The sequence below is a fragment of the Acanthaster planci genome, linkage group LG13 (genome assembly GCF_054643075.1).
Source record: "Acanthaster planci isolate LZ-2023a linkage group LG13, COTS_SCS, whole genome shotgun sequence".
Classification (NCBI taxonomy): domain Eukaryota; kingdom Metazoa; phylum Echinodermata; class Asteroidea; order Valvatida; family Acanthasteridae; genus Acanthaster; species Acanthaster planci.
Window position 1 is genome coordinate 7,519,305 of NC_141789.1, and position 25,512 is coordinate 7,544,816.

Sequence of the window (25,512 nt, forward strand, 5' to 3'; positions counted from 1 at the left end):
TAGTAAATATTGTGATGAAATGACAGTGAATGCAATTATTATAATTCCATGTGGATTTGATGTTATACAAAATGGCTTGTCTATTGTATATTTCTCATCACTCTTATTTACCAGTGATTTTCCGAAAAGCAAAAGCCCTATGGTTGAGCCATCTGAAAGAATATAATTATGACACCTATTTAATTTGCAAGCTCAAAGTGTTAGGGTTTGATAAGATTTTCTTCAGAAAATAAGCTACTTAATTACACTTGTAAATATTGTGATGAAAAAACAGTGAATACACTTATAATTCCATGACTTGTTTATTTCTCCCACTTTTATTTACTATTGAGTTTTCTTAATAGCAACAGCTAGCAATCTGACAAATTTGAAGTATCATCTCAGTCCTCGACGAAGTGCCTGCAAAATAAAGAAAGATAGGTTAGTATCAAACGAATTTGTTGCATTTATGAACTCCCACGTATAATTGTAGAAGTACTGGTACAACTAAAACTGAAACAAGAAAGTCTACATGTAACGAGATGAACGCTGTGTTTGTTGGTAAACAAACACTGAGCTTTTTCGGCTTTTTGTGTAAATGCTGGTTGTGTGTTTGAAAGATATAGATGATTTGTGTTTATTTATGAATGAGACCATAGATGGTGAGGTTTGTGGCATATCTGTGCAAGTTTGCTGCATTTTCTATGTGTACAAAGTCTATGGGGGAAATTGAATATTCAAAATTCAATTAAAAATCATGTGATGATGTCATTGTGACGTCATTCATTTTTGTGTAAACCTTCCATCAGGGTCTTTGTTGGCTATCACTTTGTCCATGATCAAACATGGCAGAGTTACCAAAATCATGGCTCGAAAACGTGTACAAAGTCAACGGGCCATAAACTCGTTTGCAGAAACAGTGCTCCTTTAATTTCATGTCACATGATTTCCCTTATTGAAGAATTTTTACGAAATATTACTTCATATTGGAACTGTTAGGCAAATAACACACAAAGGTACCCGATTTCTCTTTCGTTCTTATAGTACTCCTCAGCTGAAGTAAAAGACTACTCATTCACTTGTGTTAATTAGAAAAACGTGTACAAAACATTGGGGGAAAAATAAAATATTCAAAAATCAATATAAAATAAGGAGAAGACATCATCATGACGTCAGCCCTTTCCAATAAATCTTGCCTCAGGGTCTTTGTTTGCTATCACTTTGGCAACGATCAAACATCTTCAAGTTACCAAAATTGTCGCTGGAAAACGTGTACAAAGTCAATGGGTCGTACACTCGTTTGCAGAAACACTGCTCTTTAAGGTCCATGTCATGTGATTTGCGCTTAAACTGAACAATTTTTATGAATTATTACTTCGTATTCAAACTCTTCGCCATATTTCAAATCAAATTACACAGCGTAAAGTACCTGATTTCCATTTCGTTCCTATAGTAATCTTGCGCCGAAGTAGAGGACTACCCGTCCACTCACGTTAATTAGATAAACGTGTAAAAAAACTTATGGGGCAAAATAAAATATTCAAAAATCAATATACAATAAGGTGATGACGTCATCTGTTTGCAATAAATCTCGCATCAGGGTCTTTGTGGGCTATCACTTTGGGAACGATCAAACATTGCAAAGTTACCAAAATTCTGGCTCGAAAATGTGTACAAAATCAACGGGCTAGAAACACGTGTGCAGGAAAACTGCTCCTTTAATTTTATGTCATGTGATTTTTGTCTAAACTGGAAAAAATTATGGGCTGATTTTGATGTGTCAGTTGAAGCAATGCATGATTCCATTGTGCAAATAAGAGAGAAGCGGAAAGAAACACTGCAAGGTAATAATATTTGAAATTTAGAACAGGCTACAAGATGTGCTTTTATAAATGGTACATTAACCACTACCAGCCTGGGACTCCGAAATCAGAGCTGTATGGTTTATATGTGTGGCCGGGGTCTCCAAACTCGGATAAAGGAAACAGGGTCCTGTAACAAAAGACCGTACTCCAAACAAAAGACCAGGCCGCTGGGCATTACAGGCATTTTTCACTGTCAAAAGTGGTGATAATCCAGCGTTATTTTGAAACTGTATACCACGGTTTGGGGCACTGAGAGCAAGCGCATTACCACCGGGGACAAAAGCGCTCCACCACCGCAGCGATGAGCCACACAGCACCGCTGCACGCTAATCTGGCCCCTATTGAAAAGAGGTCAGCTGTGCACTAAGCCAGGTTCGTGAACAAAAGACAGTTGTATAACACCGCGCAATCTGGGCTCTGTTTACAAGGCTGCAGGCCTGGCTGAAATACTCAAGCGTCAATGAAGGTCATCTATCAATTTAGAGTAGTGCCTACAGATTACTCTGTGTGGCTATAAACGACCGTTAAAAGGAATGATGAATTTTTGAAGGATTTTGAAAACGGAAAAAATGATAGTCATGCCGGCCCAGCATCATCAACGTTGAAAAATGCCCCGGCACGAAGTGGTTAATAGAGATGAAATGATCGTTTTAACTCTTTTTTGTTCCATTTTACTGTTACAGAGATGGTCATCTCTGAGGCCGAGGCAAACTCCTAAGCCACAAAGAGCTTAAACACAGGGAGTCAGCATCAAGTGAAGAAAAAGAAGACCAAATTCCAGCTAAGGTGTCGCGTCTACTGGCCAAGTACATGTACTGTAGACACAGAAATAAAAGTGGAGCACTGGGCGAGAGGGAGTCAGCTAGTAGACAGTTTGCAAGGTATTTGGAAGCTGTGTCTAACCCGACTGTGTTACCACTAGTGCTCTGCAGTTCTGGCAGGAAATGGCCAAGAGACTTCCATCATTGTTCCAACTGGCTTACAAGGTGCTTGTAGTCCCAGTGGACAGGATGACAGAGGCTGGCGAACAAAATCTGTAAAACAGAGGGCAGGAAGGGACAAAGGTAAGAAAGGTAGAGACTCGTCCACTTAATAAAAAAAATGGGGGTGTCCTTAAATTGACAATCTCTACACACTCCCCCGCAAAATCAAATGTTGTCTCAACATTTATGTAACTAGATTACACATACAAGTACCAAAGTCCTACATTCAGTTAATCAGAGGAACAGTTCATTTTGTGTTCATCCATCGTGCATAATCCATGCAGAGGTCACACGTTCTTCCTCCACATGACAGTCATTAGGGTCAATGGGGTCATGATTTCCATCTCTCCTCACCACACAACTTTGAACGTCAGTTCAGATGCCGGAGGAACACGAACTTGATAAAAAGCACAGTACGTCTGTCCCATGACCTCATGCACTAACCTTGAAGCAGGAGAAGGTGTTCTCCTCATGTCCATGGGCGGTGCATCGTAGGTCTCCTCTTTTCACTGCGCAGTGGTTGAGCTGTCACAAGCGCTGACTTCAGTCTTCTCGGTTTGGTACTAACTTAACGAGTTGGTGGGACAGCCTATCGTTGCTGCTGGTGTGGGTTCATTGTGGGTGTTGTAACTCGAAGGGCGTGTGGCACATACATGTAAGGGTTGAACCATGGTAATCTTGGGCTCCTCCAGGGTGCAGGCAGCTGCTGGGCAGGCATTGTCCAAGGTGGTGGGAGTGGAGACCCTTGGATGGCCATTAAGTGAGGGTGTATGTGCTGCCATGATGGTTTCCCCCAAGTGGTTGTAGCTGAAGGTCATTGGGGGGTGCTGTTCTCTGCGTGGCCTCTCATCAGTTGGTTCTTGCTGGTCAGGAGGCTGTGGAGCATGGTCACCAACTGTCTGTTGTGTAGGATCGGCCTGCTGTTGATGGTCATCAGTCACTGCATCCTGGGTTGTCTCTGTGGAGGTAGGCAAGGTAGGACAGTCTTCTTGATGATCCATAGCTGTCAAACGTTCTCCGCCAACAGCTTCAAATTGATCCTCCACTGGGCTTTGAACAAGGTCTTCTACTTGTGTTGGTTCAAAGGGTACTGCTGCAGGATCCAGAGTCACCCGGTGCATGTGAGTACCGGAGGACTGCTGACTTTGAGTATGCGGAAGAAGGACCACAGGAGATTCCTCGTCGGAACTAGAGTCACCAGACCTGGGAGAAGAAATCTGGCAAGGTTGTCGATTGGAAGTCGCTTTGGGTGTACCTCTCCGCTAGGTGTTGCTCGGCTGTGGATCATTGTCCAGTGCTGTTGCAAGGCAAAAGGAGATTGCGGTGAAGGACTTGAAGTTTGCCGTTACCCTTTTCCCGACGGACTTCGTACACAGGGGAGTCAATTCCTTTTCTGCACACGACAACGTAGACATTGTCTTCCCAGTGAGAGACAAGCTTCCCAGGGCCCTCATGTCTGCCCACATTCCGGACCAGTACCCAATCTCCAGGTTGAAGGACAAAGCTGTAGGATTTACGATCATGGTATGTCTTCCCTCGCTGGGTGGACTTACCAGCTTGGAGTGCGGCTATGGAGTATGCCTCCTCCATTTGGGCTTTCCAGTTCCTCACAAACTGGTTGTGATCTGTGGTACCTGTTCCAGTATTTGGATTCAGGCCAAAGGCAAAACTGACTGGCAAGCGAGGAGATCTTCCGTACAGGAGGAAAAATTTGGCGTGCAGTTGTAGGCATGGACGACCTTAGGTAGAGACTCCTTCCAATTTGCCTTCTGTTCCTTGTTGAGCGTCTTTAGCATTGCCAGAAGAGTCCGGTTCAGTCTCTCGCATTGGCCGTTCCCTTTAGGGTGTTAGGGTGATGTTCTCAAACTTGCCACACCTGTTTGTTCTCAAATTTGCCGCCTTGATCATGGTGGATGCGGTGGGGATAGCCAAAGCGAAGGACAAAGTTGTTAAAGATCTTCTCAGCTGTGGTTCTACCAGACTTATCCCTGGTTGCATATGCTTGGGCAAATCTTGTGAAGTTATCGATTACCACCAAGATGTATTCATATCCCCCTTTACTTCTCTCCAGATGAAGGAAGTCAATGGAAATAACTTCAAAGGGGGCGGTAGTGGCAATTTTACCAAGGGGTTCTCGTGTCTGCTGGGCAGGTTTCCGGTCCTTGAGGCAGGGACATACCTTCATGCAGTACTTCTCCACGTCCCGCTGCATGTACGGCCAGAAAAAGCAGTCCCTGGCCAGGTCAAGGACACGCCCCGCACTGATGTGTCCCATGTTATCATGGAGCTCCATGTCGACCATTGGACGAAGCTGTGGTGGAACTATCACCTGGGTCTGGGATCCTTTCTTTCTGAGGAGAAGGCCATCCTCGAGACTAAGATAGGCCCAGTCACGTAACAAGGCAACTGTGTCTGGATGGTCCCGTGTTTGTTGCTTTCTGTGTGGCCACCGATCCTTCTGGACATAGGAGATCACACGGGCGACAGCCGGGTCCTCTTCTTGAGCTCGTTGGATGTCATCCCTACTGAGTATCTGGCCACTCGCAGTTGGTGTTGAGGATGGAGGGCTTATGGCAATGGTTGCAGCCCACGTGGTCATGCCGTTCCCTTAGGCTTGTATGGCATTGATGGTGGCGCCGAGATCTTTACAGGCCACTTCAGCTGTGCAGTCATCCATAAACTTTTCTACGTCCAGCAGTAACCTGGATAGTGTATCTGCATCAGCGTTGTTCCGGCCAGAACAGTACCTTATAGTGATATTTGAAATCGGCTAACTCAGCCACCCATCAATGCCCTGTGGCATTTAATCGAGCCGTGGAGATGATATAAGTCAAGAGATTGTTGTCTGTATAGACAGTGAACTCTGGTGAGTAGAAAAGGTAATCCCTGAACTTTTCCGTTATCGCCCATTTCAATGCCAGGAATTCAAGTTTCCTAGAGTGAAGGTGACAATTCCTCTCGCAAGACTGCGTGCTCGATACCCATAAGCGATGACTTGCATTTTCTCTTGTTGTCGCTGATATAGTACTGCTCCAAGTCCCTCGTTAGAGGCATCAGTATGTAAGACAAATGGCTCCTGGTAGTTGGGAAATGCCATGACAGGTGGTGACAAAAGGAAACCAAGGATCTTCTCCAGGATACATACTCTGATGATGGTCCTTCCAGTCCGGATCTTCTCCAGGATACTCTGATGATGGTCCTTCCAGTCCACTTTCTGTTTTGACAGCTTTTGTCCTGGCTTCATCTTGCCTTTGGTGTTTCCTCAGGTGTTTGTCCTCTGGCTGCCCTGCCCAACACCAGGTGTCACCTTCAGTAGGTCGTAAAGAGGTCTTAAGATACGTGAAAAATCTTGGATGTAACTGCAATAGTACCCAATTAGGCCAAGCAATTTTCTCACGTCTCCAATGGTGTCTGGTCTTCTCTCACTGAGGGATTTGATGGCAGCAATGTCAGATGGGTCTAACCGATGGCCCTCTGCTGACACAAGTCGGCCCAAGTAACGTACCTCTGATCGAAAGAGCTTGCACTTGTTAGGTCGTAACTTCACACCATGAGCTTGCAACCGCTTCAGGACCTGCCTTAGGTGATCAACGTGGTGTTGGAAGTTGTCACTAAAGACAACAAAATCGTTGAGGTAAGTCATCGCAATTTCCCCATTGAGGCCATCTAGGCAGGTTTCCATAAACCTGTGGAAGACTGCTGGGGCATTTGTGAGTCCAAAAGGAATTTGGACCCACTCGTAAAGTCCCGAAGGTGTGATAAAGGCTGTAAGGGTGGCGGCTTTCTTCAGTCATGAAACCCTGGTGGTAAGTTTTCCCCTGGTCAAGGACAGAAAACCAGTGGTTGCCCCCAGCTATCTAGCTCATCCTTGATCCGAGGGATTGGCTGACGATCAGGCATGGTCTTTTGATTCAAATCCCGGTTATCAATGCAGAGTTGAAGGCTGCCATCTTTTTTCCTTACGCAGACCACTGGAAATGATTATGGTGAGGTGGATTTAATAATCCAATCCCGGCTAATCAAGTCTGCCAGGTATGTGTGGACCTCTTGATACAGCGGGCGTGGCATGGACATGTACGTCTTCCGCACGGGTTCCTCATCACGCAGCTTGATTTTCATCTGAAGGTCATGTATGCAGCCTCAGTCAGTTTCATCTTTGGCGAATGCTGCCGATTCTTCTCGGAGTAGATTTTCTGCAGCAGCTCTCTGTGCTTGTGTCAAATGGCTCAGGTCCACCAGTGGTAGCCAATTGCTCTCCGATGATACACTTTTTATTACAGTGTGATGCTGGGCATCAGTTTTGGTAGGACATAGGGTCCATTTGTGGAACACTGAGGGTTCTATGGGATGTACTGAGTGGATCAATCGAAGGTGTCCCAGGAGACTCCGCCGACGCAATGTAATGTTTTGGCTTGTGGTGTTGGTCACTCTGATCGTTAAAATGGCTACCTGGAGTCAGGTTTACGACAGTCTTGTCCACTTGGAGACCTTCGGGCAACTGGCTTTCAACTGCAGGTTCAAAGAGTACTGTCATCTTTTCTGTCAGTCCTGTGTGTGTCTGGCACCGGATACCAGTGTTGCTGTGGCTGGGGATGGTTACATTGTTTCATCCGGACTTAATGATGCTGATCTCCTCCGGATTGTTGGTCTGGATCAAGTTGACCAACTTTTCAGCTTGGGTTAGCTCAATGCTTTTGATGGCCTCCCCCACTATGCTGCTTGCATCCCAACCGGAAAGTTTGACGACCATCGCTATTACGTTGCAACCTATGATAGGTTGCTGCAGCTGGTCATTGGTCACCAAGGCAGGAAAGGACAGCTGCAGCCAAGTCTTGGGTGTTTTCATCTGGATCTCCATCCCAACCCAACCTTCAAATGGAACTGTTGTACCATTGGCAGCTCGGAGATCAAGATTCTGCTCATACTGGACAAGCTCTGAAACTGGATGAATAACAATCTCAGGCAGGTTGTGGCGAAGCCAGGTGATGCTAACCAAGGAAATTTGGGCTCCAGTGTCCCACAACACAGTTGATGGAACGTCATTGAGGTATCAATCTATGGTGCAACGGTGACCCACAAGCTTGGTGATTTTGTGGTGATGCTGAGGCGAGATGTGACAGACGGTAGGCATTGAAGGGGATGTTACTTCTTTGAACTGGGACGTTTTTCTGGATCTGGCTACACTCTGTCCCCCGGGTGCAGCTGTCCATTGTTTCCCTGATGTGTGTTTCTGGCTTGACGGCAGCCCCGTGCAAAGTGTTCTGCTGATCCGCATCTGAAGCACTGGTCACAAGTTTCTCCTCTGCCGTTTTGCTGGCAGTCCTAGCATCCACGGCGCACACGTGCTTTTGACTTAGCCGCTGGTTAGGTTCTCCTGGGGTTGTCACTCAAGGATGCTTGGAGTGCTGCTACTTACTTAATCTTTTAGGCAAGGCAACTCAGCGATGCCATTCTTCAGATGATTAATCTCTGCTAGCAGCAGGCCTTGTTTTTGGGGGCTTACTTCTTGTCTGGGCCCACTTCCTGGACCTCACTGAGGGTTGCCAACTTCTTTTTCCTTTCTGCCTCAAGGCTTGAGCAGACATTAAGCTTCTCAAACAAGGCCTCGTCAGTTAGCTCGGGGTCATCCAGGTGTGGTGGGACTTCCATCTTGATGGCATCACTGCGCAGCTCCGTGAGCACGCTGTGTCAAAACATCTGCTGTACTATCTGTGTGGCTCATAGGACAATGGGGAGTTGGCCTCCTAGCTGGCAAAGATTATTTTTGACGCAGGTCAAGTGCAAGAAGCAGAAAAGCTTTTGGTGACTCCTTGGGTTCCTGTGTCAGTTGAGACAACTGTTTATACAGTTCAGTGGCCTCTTTCTCCTGGAAATGAGCAGGAAATATGCAAAGCAAACTGGGCAACGATAACTTGCTTCTCCCTTCCAGATAACTTCGTAGGGGGGAACCCGGGACAATAGCGCGAATCACTGCTCGGACAACATCCCGGTCCGAGTAACCCTTCTCCAATCCTGCCTCCAGCTGGTTAGCTAGGCTGACGAAAGTGAGGCGATCTGTCTGGCCAGGATCGCCAATTTGTGCAGAGATCTTAAATCCCTTGCTATCATCTGCACCATCTTTGTATCAGATTTCATAACAGCTGTTGGAGTGGGTGAAGTGGCAGCAATGGCTGTTGTGTCCGCTTTCGTTGGTGCGGGTTCCTCGGGGACTGGAGCGATGGGTGGCGTCTCCTCATGCGTTGTGGACGATGCGTCAATACCCTGCGAAAATTCAGCGATGCCCTCTAGAAGTCCTAGCCCCTCATCTGGCATCTCTTGAACTTCATCACTGCTCAAGTGATTGGTGATTTGTCTAAGAAGCCGTAGTCAGTTATCATTTTCCTTGAGTACCAGCTTCAGTTGTACTGCTACTTGCTCAAGCTTAGCCGTGGTGAGACAACTCAACTTGGTTGTCACCAACTCGTAAGCCTGCAAAGCATCCTCCATCTTTGCTGTGACAGGTGGGTCCTGTTGCCTAGCCTCGACTACTCTCTTGATCAGGTGACGTAAGGTACAACTTCCTCCACTCACCCGGTTCCTTGTGCGTCAGGTTCAGCCTCCTTCCACTGTTACAGCCGAGTAGGGCTCACCGGCTTATGCTGGAAACAACCGCTGGGTCCACATCACTGGATGAGCACAATGGCGCCTCTCTGCCCCAGGGTGGTGAGCCAGAGTGACATGCTCATCCCTCTTGTGCCTCCAAAATGTAATATGCGGACAGGGTGACTGAGGCTGGCGAAAAAAATCTGTAAAACAGGAAGGGACACCTTGAATGTTTGCACTGTTCAATTGCAAGGTTCTGCCACAAGTCATTTTAATGGATAAACTCAATCATGTGAATGATATCAAAAGAAAAGTTACTCTGAACTTTATGTACAAGGCTAGTGAATAGATTTATATTCAAAGACTTAGTCCTTTTCCATGCTTGGGTTAATGATCACTCTTAGGAATCCTATAAGTACACTATACACGGTAATACCTTTAAGAATTCCAGTGGCCAAAGCTCTTACACCTCTAAGAAATCATTCCTAGCCTGTCAATTGTCTTTTAAACAAAACAAAGAGGGAGGTTGTACACAACGAGCTAAACAACAGATTATCCCAGGCTAGCATGGACACTACCTTGCCTCAGGCTGTACTCTGCCTTGGAGGCTAGAGCAAACATCTAATAAACAACCCTTTGTCTCTTTCTTGGAAAACCACAAACCATGTGTGCCTACATGTGGCCTTACACTGTGCATGTCTTTGTGCACATGCATGTACATGTACCATGCTTTTACACTGGCATCAAATTTGTGCATATGTAATAAATTTACATTTGAACTTTCTTTAGTCTATTCTAAATTAGAGGATAGAAAGTAATATCAGCGATAATAAGAACAATTCTATACATTCTGAACTTTCTAGTAATTCAATCACTTCTGTAAAATAACTTGGATTTCACAGGTCTAATCCAAAGGAACATCCTCACTCTAGTTCATGTGTACTATGCAAGTTACACTTTGTTGGGAACTAGGATCATCACCATCTAAACTATTCTAAACTTTCCTCAAGTTTCAAACAAAGTTCACTTAAGTACAGTCTGAAGGAGGTGAAGGAATTCTCAAGGCAATGTGATAAACCATAAACAAGAACTTGATATCACCAGCAGAGATCCCTAAACAACATATCTGTTATCTATTCAAAGAACTGCATGAAACTTTAACAAGTACAGAATCTTAACACTACATTTCTATTGATTAGTTATGAGGTGTAAAATCAAGGAAATAAGTACATACCTGTAAAACAGAGGGCAGGAAGGGACACCTTGAGTGTTTGCACTGTTCACTTGCAAGGTTCTGCCACAAGTGACCAATACAGCCACACAAGGTCAGTACCCTCCTGTTCACTGCTTAGCCAGGCATCTTCCATTTCTATAAGAGGGGTGACTCAGTCAAATGCAAGAAAGGTAGAGATTTGTCCATTTCATAAAAAAAATGGGGGTGTCCTTAAATTGACACTCTCTACATCAGCTCCTGTGTAAAGGATCTTCAACAAGGGCAGAATCATCATGCGACCCCATGCGGTACGTTTATCAACAGACATCTTGTCCAATCTGATGTTCTTAAAATACAACAAGGGAGTCCTTTAAATTAATCAATTAATTAATATTTATTTATTTACACTCAACCAAATAAGAAGTAACAAACAACAACTTGGTTACAGTGAAAGAGTTTAAGGAAAGATTTGCAAGGAAAATCTACTGGAACGGGAATACAACCTGCAACCTCTACAAACTATGACATCAAGCCTCACATTGGCCGCATTCCCAATTCACCTGTAATTGAACATATTTTTTCAAGAAACAACTGCTGCAAGGCCGTAACATCACATTGAAAAAGTTTGTTAAATTTAAAAATATAAAGTCATCATGATGCATTAGCAATAACTTGTTCAACCTGCTGTTCCCATTTAGGATTGTTTTGAATCTTAACCCCAAGAAGCGTGAGTGATGAGAAAATTCAGTTGCACAATGTTAACTTTTAAATGTACAGGGGGAACCTGACCTTGCAAAAAATATAATACATATCAAACCATGCAAGTGCTGTTCCGCTGTCATTCTTTTTTGCCATTTTGATTTTTGATTTTTTTGCGGTTTTTGAACACAAGGTCTCAGATTTTCAGGTCTCGGTCTTGGCTCTAACTTCAAGGTCTCGGTCTCAGTCTTGGGCATCCAGGTCTCGAGTACAACACTGTTTGTAAGTAATTTAACTGCAGCTTTAATAACAAGCAGAACATGGAATGAATCAAGGGCACCACTGGCTCCGTAGGAAAAGCACAAACGGAAATAGAAGAGGCCACCTGTAGATACAATGTGCATTTGTCTTCAAATTATTTCTGTCTCCTTTGCAGCTGAAGCAACATAGTCTTTGCTCTCGGTCTATTTGTGGCTGTTCAACTTGATATTGTGATGTATGTTGAATATGGTTAGACGGTTTCTACGCCACAATAATTGATGTTAATTTTAAAGTGATAAAACCTTGTCTATTCATAGGCAGGGATTGCCTTCAAAATATTAAGGGCCGTTAATTCTGCACTGTGGAAAATTAGCGCAATGAGAAAGAGCCTTATGACTGCGTGATGTTGGAAATAGCGTATGGTGCCAAACATTTTACATGTACATACTGTAGCTAACTGGCACCTGTTAATTCTGTACCTTTATTGCCAGAGAGCGTGCCACTTGACTCTTGCTATTTTTGCTTGTTATGCACTATTTGTGGCCATGCCATGCTGTGAATTGTCATTTACCAGAAAACCCGAATTTAGCAACCTGAACTCCGGATTTCTGGCAGGTCCAACCAGGATTTAGAGGATCTCTTATCAGCTACTGTTATCGCCCTCAAGGGATTTTGTTAAAAGCTGAGTGCAAAACGGCAGCTGGGGCTTGACCTTCGCTTGACTGGGTGGTGAGTGGGCTTTGCCTATTGTTTTCTCAACAAACATCCAGTTTCATGATATGCTCAAAACTAGTGTGGCATTCCATTTTGACCATTTATGAAACCATATTTTCCCATTTTGATCGCTAAAATCGGTGCTCAAACGCCCGAGTTACGTTACATCTTTGCGCCTTGCAAGTGCATGAATAACACAATGCAATAGAAGGTGTTTCACGCGATGTATAATAAAATGAAACTGAAGTATACGAAAAATGGATGCTTAATTGCCTTTCTTCACATTCTGACTTAATTGTTCACAAATCCTCAATGAATCTCATAGGTCATTTATCCCAAAGTTTAAGTCGGACTATAGTTTCTCGACTATAGATGGCGCTGACGATGCCAAATACATTGGGTGCATGAATGAAGGATCAAAGTACAGTATACTTTCATATGAGAGCAGAAGGGCGAAAAACTACGGTTGAAAAATGGTCCCAAGTGCCCGAGAAAGTTGAGGGTTGCCACTTGAAAAATGGCTGCAATCGGACTTCGGAAAAATCACTTTTTTGGGGGGTGACTTTGTTTTGTGGGAATAATTAAAAATGTAATGGGTTAACCCACAAAAAATTGAAAAGAAATTGAAAGATAAATGACCAGACAAGAATTTCATTTGTGTTTCAGAAATCTCAGGGATGTTGGCGTGCATGCTATTGGGCCCTGAACGGTGCTGATTTTACACTGTTTTCAATGGGGCTTGAATTAGTGGACTGGGCCCTGTATGTGTGAGCAGAAGCAGTAACTACCAAGCTCCACTATACCTCGTGATAGTGTAGAGGATAGAGAAATTAGGCACCCCCCAAATTTAAATGGACCATTCCTAAAGTTATTTAGTGGCCCTACCCCTTGACTTATGGTAGAACCCAAAGGACAGGATGTTTGCTCTGTTGACTGTGCTGGTCACTTGAGGCACACCATTGCTTAAGTGAACACCATAGTCAGCAAGTGTCCTTTTCTGCCCTTTGTCCACAGGTGTGTTTCAAGTTCAATTCCTGTTTTATTGATTCTTTCCTACATTTTTTTGAGTTCTTTGTGTTACGTCAAGTATAGCTGTTTATGATAATAGTTTGGTATGTAAAGCTACAATTTTATTGCCTCTATTCTTGTATTTGTTTGGCAATGGACTACTTGATGTTGGATCCAAAGTATATAAGGTTTTATATAAGGTTTCCTACACCCTGTACTGACAAGAATACAATGCCATAGGAAGTGTGACAAATGCACCAGGAGGATCACTCCTAGTGAGTAATTCTAGGTGAATTATATATCCTTGATATAAATACAAATCTCTGTTTAATTCAAAGTATCAGAATTAAAAACTTGAGGCAGACCATTACTTAAGTGAACACCACAATCAGCAAGTGTCCTTTTGTGCCCTTTGTCCCCAGTCGAAGATATTGATTCCAGTTTTATCTACTTGACACCCCCCACGGGGGTACTACAATAGCACACATTTCACTGTAAATTTGCGGCTGGAAATAAAGTTAGTAAATTTTCACTTTTGCTGATAGAAGGCTTAGTGAACTGGTGCAGAGCATGTTAAGTTCGTATGTCATGCATTATCGCACGGTTTGCATCGTTTTGTGCGGGCTTTCAAACAAATTTTTCATTACCAGCACACTGTCGTAGAAGTTAGTACCTTAATACTTCTACACAAACACCCCTTGCACAAGGGGTTTGTGCACAAATCCTGTCAGACCTCAAGTATCCACTCCTAACCACGTTCAATTAACTCGGCAGTCACAGGGGAGTTCAGAGTCAGTGACTGCTGAAACCGCAGGGTATGCTGAACACACTATAAAAGTATACACTACATGTGTTTATGCATGCTCACAGTGCACATTGATTATGTCGGTGACCAGGATGGTACCAGAAGGCTGTTTCAACCTCTTCTCGTTTTAACCCTCCACTTTTCTGTCGGTTGTAAAAAAATGTAAATGCAGGATGTTTCGTCATGGGTGTGGACAGTTACTGTTGAATAAACTTCATGCAGCGGTAATTTTTTGCCAACATTTCACCAGCTTGATTGCCCAAACCTTGTTTGTCACAACTCGTCCTGTTTGTTTTCGTTTAAATGTGTTTATAAATTTACAAACCCTGATCACAGAAATTTATGAACATTATAACGCCAACTTTATTAGTTCCTTACCTCATTATGTTGTATACTTTATGCTTCAACAAAAGCTGTTTCCTTTGTGGAATTTGCTCACTTCGGAAAGGGTTACAGTTTGCAACAATGATCTAAGCTTCATGACTGTCTTTCGTGTTATTGAGTTCAGCTATAGCAGATCAATGGGCATAATAATTGTTTGAAAATGTCATTACTTTTCCATGGACGACTGGAATTACTGGTGTAATAAAAATTTCGATGCGGAGCCCATAAATGGATCAACACTCACATTCCTTGATCAAGATCGAAGACGACGCAAAAAAAAGTTGGAACCATTTGACACTTTGAGAATCAAGGACTTGTTGCAAGGTAAAATTTTTTTATTTAGGCAAGGAGACCACCAAAGACGAGCAATATCACTGACGGCCTTTCTAAGTTTGTTGTTTGGAGGTAATTCCCTCCGGAATGATAGCAGCGTTGCAGAGTCAGAAGACGTTAAACAACGTAGAAATGCTGTAAAATCAAGATGTATACGTCTTCTTTCATTTTCAAAAGAGCCAGCAGGTAGACACTTAAAAAGCAACCACGAGACACGCCAATGAATGATACAGCAGCCAAAAATTACACTACGCCTAACATACAAAATGAGCAAGAACAGCAAGGTAGAAATGAGACTGATCAGCTGGTCACCTCCGGACAGGAGAAGCACGTGATGGTGAGCAGCCCGCAAGAGAATTCCCTGACAATAATCCCCTGCTTGCAGAAAAAGAACATAATCCAGACATTCTTGACAGCTACAGAGTTCCAAGTTGGAAATGGTACACTTCCACATCACATCAGAAAGCGAGGCGCAGAGAGGAAAAGCAACAAGTCATTGCATAAGACAGTTACCAGTATTGAAAAAAAATGTGACAACCCAGATCCCCGAAACTGTGACTGCGGATCCAGAGAAATTGCCAAAAGATTAAGACAGTAGAGGGAGAGTGTCATGGGCATTGCACGCGACATTAATTTTGGTGAGAAAGAATATTTTTTTACTACGTATGGCTTTTGACTGTAGTCTGCAGAAAGGGGAAATAAATGAAAACGTGGCTGCTTGGAATGGCCTTCACGAAAGGAGACATAATTTCTATGTTGAAGATGATAGAATTGAGAGATGGATTTTCTCTGTATGATGACATTGTCCAGGTTAACTCTGCACGGCATTTCCATGTTTCCATGGAAATAATCAAGCATCTCCGACAACTATTGCCTGGTTTCTTTGCTCCTAGAAGACAAACTGCCACTGTGAAAGCTGAGATGAATGCAAGAGTTACCTATTCATCATTCTAAGCACAGAGGCAGTGTTGCATCTTGTTTCAAACTTACATGTATGTACTGATTGGAGGGTTGAGTATTGACAGGACACGCTAGAACAATTTCTTGTCGCAAGTAAAAATATGCTAAGCTGGTAAAACAACGCAGGATAATAAAAGCATGTGTAGAAATGGAAAAATAAGCCAAGGGATATGACCCAACATGCATCGGTGAATTCAAACAATACTACTTATCAATTCCCCACTTGACTGATCGTGTTCATGCACGGTGGTAATGTTTGCTAATAAATAAATGAATAAGAGTGGGTTTCGGCTCAGTAATTTAAAACCCACACTTTCTTTAATAGAAACCCTTATTTCGTGCGATGGGCTGTGTACAAACATAAGGATAACAAAAGAAAAATGCTGAAATTAAAATTTCATTAAATACATTTCGATGGAACGTTGAATATCAGTATGCATGCAACAATTGAATTACAAGTTCACTTTTGCTGTTCTATATTGATGTAATACCGATAATTTTCAGTATTTGGCAAAGGTAAATTTTAAGTGAAGTTTATTAAATCGTTTTCCAAGTAACAACATTAAAGTTCATGCTGGCGATTACAACTACGGACATTTTGAAACCATCTTTTTATCTAAGATGTTATAGCAGCCTCATTATATCTCCTTTATATCAGAGGTATATTTAGTATTATTTTCATTTGTAGAAATGAATGTAACGTTAGAAATAATTGCGACGAAAAGGGTACTTCTACAGGTTCAATCGAATTGTCACCTCATATTAGGCATGAGCCCCCTACTGAATAGAATGAAAATTCCACTTCCCCTTTCTTCCACCGGCAACCAGCTGTCTGACACGATTAATCCGGCGAGACATTTCGCATCCCTTTCTCAGCCCACTCGCATCCCCTTTTTTACCGGCAGCCAGCCCAGTCTGACACGGTCAATCCTGCAAGGCAATTCGCATCCCTTTCTCAGCCCACTCGCATCCCCTTTTGTCACCGGCAACCAGCCCCGTCTGATACGATTAATCCGGCGAGGCAATTCGCATCCCTTTCTCAGCCCATTTGCATCCCCTTTTTCACCGGCAACCACACTTCAACACAATTAAATGGAAAACTGTGACTTCAAAACTGTCCACAATTAAAGGAAGCCTTAATTTCTTGAAATTGGGGACTCGGTCAACTGAGTCCTATTCCAAATATATAATTCGGAACATTGTTTTGCAAGAAAAATCCCATATAGATTCCATAAATAAGGTCTTTGGAATGAATGGAAACCGAATATCAGGAGTTGTACAAGAGGGAAAACCATGTGATAAATGAGAGCTTGAGATGTCAAAATGTAACAAATTTGACTGCCAGTTTTAGTCCTAGTCCTTTGTAATTACAGTCTTCAATCGTCATTGCAAGATCCTAATGGAATGGTCTTCTCGTACTGTAGCTCTGTGAATAAAATAAATCCCTCTTAATTCAGAACACTTTACATTAAAAGCTTATTTGATAAAATTTTGGACCCTTCATTAAAACCTTTGATTATACAAATACATAGTTGGGGGACGAATAACCGAGGCCCATACAGCTTTATAGAATTTATGTCCCCAGCGGATTTCAAATATTTGGGTATGGCAGAAACAGACCCTTTAGACGGCCTTTTGCGGCTTTTAGATAATTGATACAAGAAAAAGTTCACTTATATTCCAATCCACGAGACATGTGGGTTTGATTCTCTTTTTTCATGCAATGTACCGGTAGAGAGAGGTTGTTTAAAAAGTCTGTTTCCTGGCAAATTTTTCTTTCTTTCTTAGTTTAAATTAATTTCTTTCTTTGCGTAGTAATTTTTTGGAAATGTCTTGAAAAGAGTATATATTATAAATCAATGCCACACCATGTACTATGGGGCAATGTTCATGATAAACATAGTACATAAAATCGTCAAACTCAGAATAGCATATTAAAATCATTTTACAAATCAACTTTTTTGCTCATCACAAAAAAAGTGTGGGATGATTCCATGGCCCATCATTCCACCACCAAAGGTGGGGGGATACATAACCTACCCCCTCAGGATTTGTGTAAATGAGAAAAATAAATTATTGGCAACAGTACTTTCCAACATTACTTTAGTCTAATGCCAGCCCCCAGGAAATGCTGCGTCAATACTGTGGCGGTTTCCCCTCCGTAGTCCACGAACCCTTGGCTCGCCGGGCCACTCAGCCCGGTCGCGGCGCCACTCGCGCGTGATTTGGCCAGGGCCTGGATCCGTTTGGGCTGAAATATACCGCCCGTTACACCAAGGACAAGGGACTCTGAACGAAATGGCCCACCCGGCAAAGATATGTGTGATACCGTCTACCTCTAGCGGGTTTATTCACTTCCACTCACTTCCTCTATGCGTGAGGTACCCTAACTAACTAGTGTTAAACATTTACAAATGGCAAGGAGGGGGCACGAGGACCCATCGCGCACCCCTTCGCCCTGCCGAAATGCACTGTCGCAAAATTAAGTAAAGGTAGAATACCGGTTCATGTACTCACATGAATTAATTACAAACGTCCCGTCAGTACCCAATCCTTGTGCACAATCCAAGATGAACTAACAGTTTGGTCACAATCGTCCACACATTAACTAAATCCCGGTGCCAAAGTTGTGTTAGTCGATCCAATCTGAACTCCTCGGCAGCTCGGCTTAGACCGACTAATTTTCCCCTTTCTGACATTATTTAATTCCCTCCCCTGTTTTCCACAGTCTTGAAAACACCATCTTAGCACAAAGATGCAAAACAATGGTCCACAATACCCATTTGGACCTTTCTTCCATTTACTAATTTTTATCGTACTCCGGATATTGTCAAACTCTCCCTCCTTTTTCCATCATGGCAGTCTTATTAGTTCCGTTTCCCACTTTCTACAACATAATTTACTCACTAAAAACACGTTGTCAATCTCCTGACAGTTACCCCAATACCCCCTTTGTTCTATATCCCCCCGACCTGACACACTTGACAGCCCCCGGTTTCCAAACTCCCGGACCTAACCCGAAACCTAATTAAACGCATCACCGGTCAACCCCACTGCCATTCCTCTAGAGTTTAAAGGGTCACCAGACATTCGAGTTACAATACTATTGAGGTGACTTTACAACATTCTGTGCTGCTATGCACTGTTGCTATACCCATTTCACTTTGTTAACCAATCAACTATGGCGATTACCTGACCGCAAATAACGTGGGCTACTGCCCAAGGCCGCCTGCAACTCAACCCCCCCAGCTCTCGTTTTTAACAACAAAAACTGCAAAACCCAGTATAAAGAGTAAGTTAGGGCAGGATTAAGGTACCAACTTTTACGACAGTGTGCTGGTAATGTGGACATAAACTCATCGAGATGTCGGAGCAACACAAATGATTGTACAAGTGTCCAATGAGGTTCTGACTTGGCTACAGTTTTGAGACCGATTCTCAAGTCACAAATCCCCGGAAATGGACTTGTATTCAATACACCGTTTTGTTAGACGGGTAGGCGACACAATCTGCACTGGGGTCAGAATATCTGCAAGCTTGGATAGGCAATCTGCATTCTCGTGGTTAGATCATGTGGGAAATTGCCAACTAACTCTACAAACCTCAATATTTACAACTTTGGTATACCTATTGCTATGAATCAATTTTGCCTTCGGGAATTTCAAATAAAATGTGAACGTAATGAATTTTTGCACCACAAAGCAGTTATATTTCAAAATTTTCCCGGGGCCCTTGACATGAAGCGAATTTCTCTTTTAAAAATCCGGCCCTCTCTGCAACCAGGATTCCTAATCTACTATCAATTACGCCATCCATCAACACACTGCAAGTGGCCAATCCGACTTTCTGCTGGATCTACTTTTCCACAACCTCCACCGTGTGGACTTTCTTATTTCATCTGTACACACTGCCATTAGTTGTGATTGCGCCCTCTTGTGTTGGTGACCCCTGACCTCATTCTCGCTTTTTGTTTTACTCAATTTCCGTGTTTTGCCCGTGTGCATTAAACCTCCTCTATATCCAACAAGGCGGTTTCCCACTAGTGGTTCTTGTGTGTCCAGGGAAACTCTTTCGTATTACAACTTTTATTGTCCATTCCAACCATTTCATATTGCACAATGGCATCTACCCACTGTGCACCGAAGCAGTGGTGCTTGAGTGAAGTGGAGGCGAAAAATATCCTCGAGAATTGGCGACAGAACTTGAAATACATCCTCTCACTCCACCCAAACTTTGCTCCATACTTAGCTGCGTGTGGGGAAAGAAAACCAAAACTGCTCCCCTGCGGGACTTTGCTGATGACACAGATACAATCCCAGTTGATAAACGGAAGACCGCTCAGCAAAAAGTCACTATGCTTGTGTTGATGCTAGGACAGATAGCAAACTATTGCCCGGTGATTGCCCGCAACACAATACACTGTAATAAAAAACTCTACTTCCGTCCAATCCATAAGGCAAGCCATACGCCTTCATTATGGTTTAAAGTCAACTGGTGCCCATTTCATTGACTTCTCTGACATCCACCTCCGCCCAGAGGAATGACCTAAAGATCTGTACCAATGCCTCATGGCCTTTGTCGAGGACAATTTACTCTGCTCAGACAGTGGAATTTTCCATCACGGCTAACTGTTGTCAGAAGACAAGGAGCTCTCCCCCTCCTTAGAGAACTTTATCGTTCTGACATGGCTGCGACTGATTCATTCTGGTCTGCCTAAGTTAGTGAAACAGCGTTACGGCACCGAGCTCTGGTCACGCACACATCCATAAAACCACAACTGTCCCAAGCCCTGGATTCCCTCCTCGAAGATCTTTTTGCCTGAGACAATACCAAGGCCATGCGTGCTGCAGCCTCATGCCTACCACTGACACGTCCCTCTCCCTTGTAGTTCTGCCCCTATCGATGCCAACCACACCCCTCCTGCTCCCAGAAATCTTGCCCAATCTGCAAACAAGTCGGACGGAGTGATTCCAACCACTTCCTGAACGAGGGCCCCTACCTTCCCAAGCAGGACTGACGTTTCATCTTGAATGCACGTCCGATCCCAAATATCATTGATGACGGTCCAGATGACGAGCCCCACATCCTACATGAAGATGAGATTGGTGACACCAGCCACAACATACACACCTACTCCTCCTACTGGGTCAAGACAAGACAATCCCCATACTTAGACATCTTCTGTGGACACCACACTATTAGTGTCCTCATCGATACTGGTGCCACAGGAAACATGATAAGTGCAGCTCCTGCAAAGCGTATCGGGGCCCCCGTCAAAAAGAGCTCCCAATCAGCCCACCAAGCAGACGGTTCTTCCCCACTCACGTTGACGGGCGAGACGCAAATCACCTTCTCCTGTGACAGGCTCGAGTTCCTGTTCGAGGCCCTGGTGGTCTAGCACCTCGATGTCAATGCACTTTGTGTCATGCCCTTCATGGTAACAAATGACTTGGCTGTTTGACCTGCCAAAGACACTTTCGCCCTCGAACCCCGATCTTACACCCTTTGTGCCAACCTAACTGGCCCCGCCACCACCTGGCCACCCCCAGACATACCAATTGACAGTGTGGCTGGCAGAATCTGCATTCCTAACCTGACTGCAGAGCCATAGGTGCTGAAACGCCACAAACACTTTTGTCAAGTCTGCCCTGTGTTCCTGCCCAACAGGAAGATGCAACACGCAAGCATGACTCCTACCATGACAGTCCAATCACCCCCCACACTCCGACAAAGTCTTCCTCGACCCTGACAAAACTCTACCTGCAGAAGCTAGAGCTGCTTTCCAGTCCCTCAACCTTGTGTTTGATGAGATTTTTAACCCAGACTTCAGTGGCTAAAATGGTTGTGCTGGATGGTTTGAAGCCATTGTCAACATGGGCTCTGTTCAGCCCCCTCTACGCAAGGGTCGACTCCCACAGTACTTTAAGGACAAACTACAGGAGTTACAACAGCCGTACCTCAAGGAACAATCGAAGCCAATAATGGCATATCACAAGTCAGAGGTCAATCCAAAAGTAAAGATAAATTAATTACTATCCAACAGTTGCTTGTGCCACCACACCTGCATGTAGGACGTCCGATTCTTATTGATAGGATAATTCCAATTTTATTACAAAATTAACAAAGTCTTCACTTCTGCGAGTGATGCCAGACACAATACATATCTACTGTTCAGAATTCATGCAATCAGCCATGAATCACGAACCATTTACTTAGGGATGTGCAACTTAAGCTCAGAACTGGTTCAGTGCGTGTTACGGCTGCCACAATATCAAAGCAGAAATTCAATTAGATTATGTAACACTTTCTCTAATAATAAAACACATATTCCTGTCTACCACTGTTTTTTTGTAATATTTTAAGTCAGGGTACACCCTTTCTTAATATGCTGCTCAAGATATTTCATCCTATACATTCCGTGAAAAGTGTGCCACAAAATTGGGAATTTTGCCTCATTAAAACTTTGTCCGTGAAATCGATAAATGAAGAAGATTTAAGCACCGCATCGGCGCGTCCTCTCGGCACAACCACGGCTGGACTCTGCATGCTGCAACGCATGCCATATGGTCAAATGTTTTTTGAGAAAGTCAAGAGCGCCTGCAGGGGTAATAACAATCTGTAACACACGTGGAACCAAGGTCGCACGTGTATTTGCACTTGGGCCGCTCGCGGTTGCACATCCCTGGGTAAATGGTCCATGCATGAATGAAGTCTCTGATGTCTTTGGGCACCTCTCACATCTTATCAGCTTGAAACGGTACTCCAGCCTACTGTCTTTGGAAGTACATATATGGCGGACGGTCACTAGACAGCTCTCAGCTTTCTAGGCCCTCACAGTGTCAAGGACAATCCGTACGACCCTCGTCTCATCTCGAGAGCAGGCCGGACATCGGAGCAGGCCGTGATTACTGATCAAAATTGTTGACTCGTCTCCCTCAAGCCAGGTTGAAAACAAACATCAAGCAGAAAATTACTCGGTAGCCACTCTAGAAATTCTACTTTTTAGCAAGCTGCTGCCTACTACCAACCAGACTGCTTGTTATTACAATCTTAGAGCCTGGATTGCCCTAAAAAAGAAAAATCATGTCGCTGCAGCAGAGCCAAGTGACACACATCTATACAGATGGAATTCAAGGAGACACTGTCTCATTTCCCACCAATTCTCATCACCTGTACCACCCTTGGCATCTCATTTCCATCCCCTCAATCAAACTTAACATCATTTCCATTCACATTTAAACATACACTCATGAATCTACAAAAGACTATCCTGGGTGTGCAGAGAAAGCACAGATGTGTATTGTGTGTGTGGAGAAGATGCTCTCCCAAGCATTGTGTGGAAGGAAGCTGTATTGTTATCATGATCACTTAACCAAGGCTTGCAAGATCCAGCCTGTTATAAAGAAACTCATAGATCAGAACGAAAGGGTTGAACAAAATACAGTCGAATCTCGGTAATATGAGCTCAGGTAAGACGAGACTCCGGTTAAGACGAGTGTATTTGCCGGTCCCAACTGAATTAGGCACATTCCTATGAGAAAAAAAATCCATAATACGAACTCGCGTGTTACGAGCATTTCAGGGGCCCCAGCTGCATGCAAAAGTATTGTTATACGTCTAATTAGCACAAGCATTTTTGAAAGCAACTTGTCAATCAGTCAATCCATTGAATTCGTAAAGGCGCTTCTGTAATTGATTGTGTACAGCAGTAAAGCGCTGCAGTTTTCACTCAATTTTTCACCGAACCCACACATCGTTTCAAATTAAAACGTACAATACTCAATAATTTATTCGCCCTCTACTGGCCCATCCACACCACCAATAACTGGTTCCCGCCCTTTTTATGCGACAAGCGCAGCACCGATGTTGGTTACTACCTAAAATGTTAATGTACTTACATGTGTGCGTTGTATGACGATTTCATCATGGTGTGCTGGGGACGTAAAATGGCATCGGTCCAACCATGCATCCTCCAACTCGACTTGACCGGTTTCTCCGTTCTTGTAGTATGTTATTGTTCTTTATTTCAAGTCTTTGTTCATAAAAAGTACAGTTACATCTCACTTTCATAAACATAAACTGTTTTGAAATAAAATTCCAAACCACGCGTACGTGCATACAAAGTACATGTAGGCCTACATGTACGTACAGGAAGTTGTCCATGATGTACGCTGAACGATGCGGTTGATCAGTTACACATGCGACAAGTGGGACAGCAGCTTTCACGTGATATGAGGTCCTGATAATACGAGCTAATTTAGAAAGTCCCAAGGCCCTCGTATTAACGAGAGTTGACTATAAAATGGAAAGAAAACACATTTATTTATACTGTGGAGTACAACAGTCATAAAACAAGGAAAGTGTGGCCTTACTCTGACGAGGACACCATCATCAAAGAGCTGTCAAACACATAGTCCAAGAGGCAGAGAAAGGGATGAGACATCTCGTTAAAGCAAATCATCTTACATATGTTGAATGGGTGACTGTGTTCTGTCAGATAGCCTGTCTTGCACATGTCCCCCCACAAATTCCTGGTGCCCCCCAGGTGCCCCTCCCCCCTGAAAAAACGGGGGAATGGATATTGAATGAGGCTAATGACACAAGGCCCCTAAAAAAATACCACTGAAAGCTTGTGCTCCCCCATAAGATGCTGGTGCCCCTTTGTCCCCCTCCCCCACCAGTAAAGTCCTCGCTATACCACTGTGTGGGAAACGGAGACGCAGAGAGATCTGCAATGCTATGGTAGATGGGTTCTGGTGACGCTGGGTAGAATGCATCCACAAGCTATCACCATGATGCCAGAAGTGGCAACAGTCAGCTGAAAATGTACAGGTGGGTGACATTGTGCTTGCTATTGGTGAGGACGAGAAATGCAGTTCTTGCAAAATGGTGGAAGTTGTGAACACCTACCTAGGGAATGATGATCTTGTGAGAATCATTGACAACAGGTTTGCCGATGATACTAAGGTGAAGAGGCCGGTGATCCTTCTCATGAAAACATCAGAACTATCACACACTGAAGAACAGTAACTATGTTGTGAGTTACAAGGTATTTTGCCATTCCATCACCTTTGAGGGATGGGATTGGGTGCGTATCATAAGTCCGACGCCTCAAAAGTCTAAATTTGCGGAATTATGAGGCGTCAAAATAATGAGACATCGGATTTATGGGCAATTTTTTTTTCAACCTCATAGTTCCGATGTCTCAAAGGTCTGATGCCTCATAAATCTGACGTCGGACCAACGAGGTGCCAGACTTAATATGAGGTGTCAGTGCGATTGGCTGTGAAACATGGAGGAGTGCGGGCCACGGGCCACGTCGCCCGAGATTCAACTTTGTTCTTAACTTGTGCCCACGGCACTGACCCTGTTAGGAAAGCTAAATCAAACAGACTACCTACACACCTCGTACACTGGTACAGTTTTTTTTAATCCAAAATAACGTCATGTGTAAGAATGATGTATGATACTTCGCTTTATAAAAAAGCATTTTTTTTACAGTAATACTTTTGAAATCTTAAAAATATTTGAATGTTTCATAAATAGTACACCATACTTGACACCAGGAATCAGTCTTGTTCCTAGTGCCATCTTCATATGCTTGTAACTAGTGTCAAATCAAATGTTGGACTTTCGAGGCATCAGATTTTTTGAGGCATTGGATCTATGCCATGGGCCGGAAAAACGTTGGAACTTTTAAATGCATTTGTCAGACTTATGAGGCGT

General features: G+C 43.6%; 1 protein-coding gene and 1 long non-coding RNA gene across 10 annotated transcripts in view; one reads left to right on the top strand and one right to left on the bottom strand.

The window, feature by feature from the left end:
* The window catches only part of LOC110982507 (meiotic recombination protein REC8 homolog), a 388,761-nt gene that overhangs the window by 297,443 nt on the left and 65,806 nt on the right, over window positions 1-25,512 (bottom strand). The gene's annotated exons all lie outside the window — the stretch shown is intronic.
* LOC110982510 (uncharacterized) lies at window positions 2,771-13,103 on the top strand. Its single transcript, XR_015427554.1, has 3 exons — window positions 2,771-2,908; window positions 12,198-12,311; window positions 12,963-13,103. It is a non-coding gene; the product is annotated as an uncharacterized LOC110982510 (long non-coding RNA).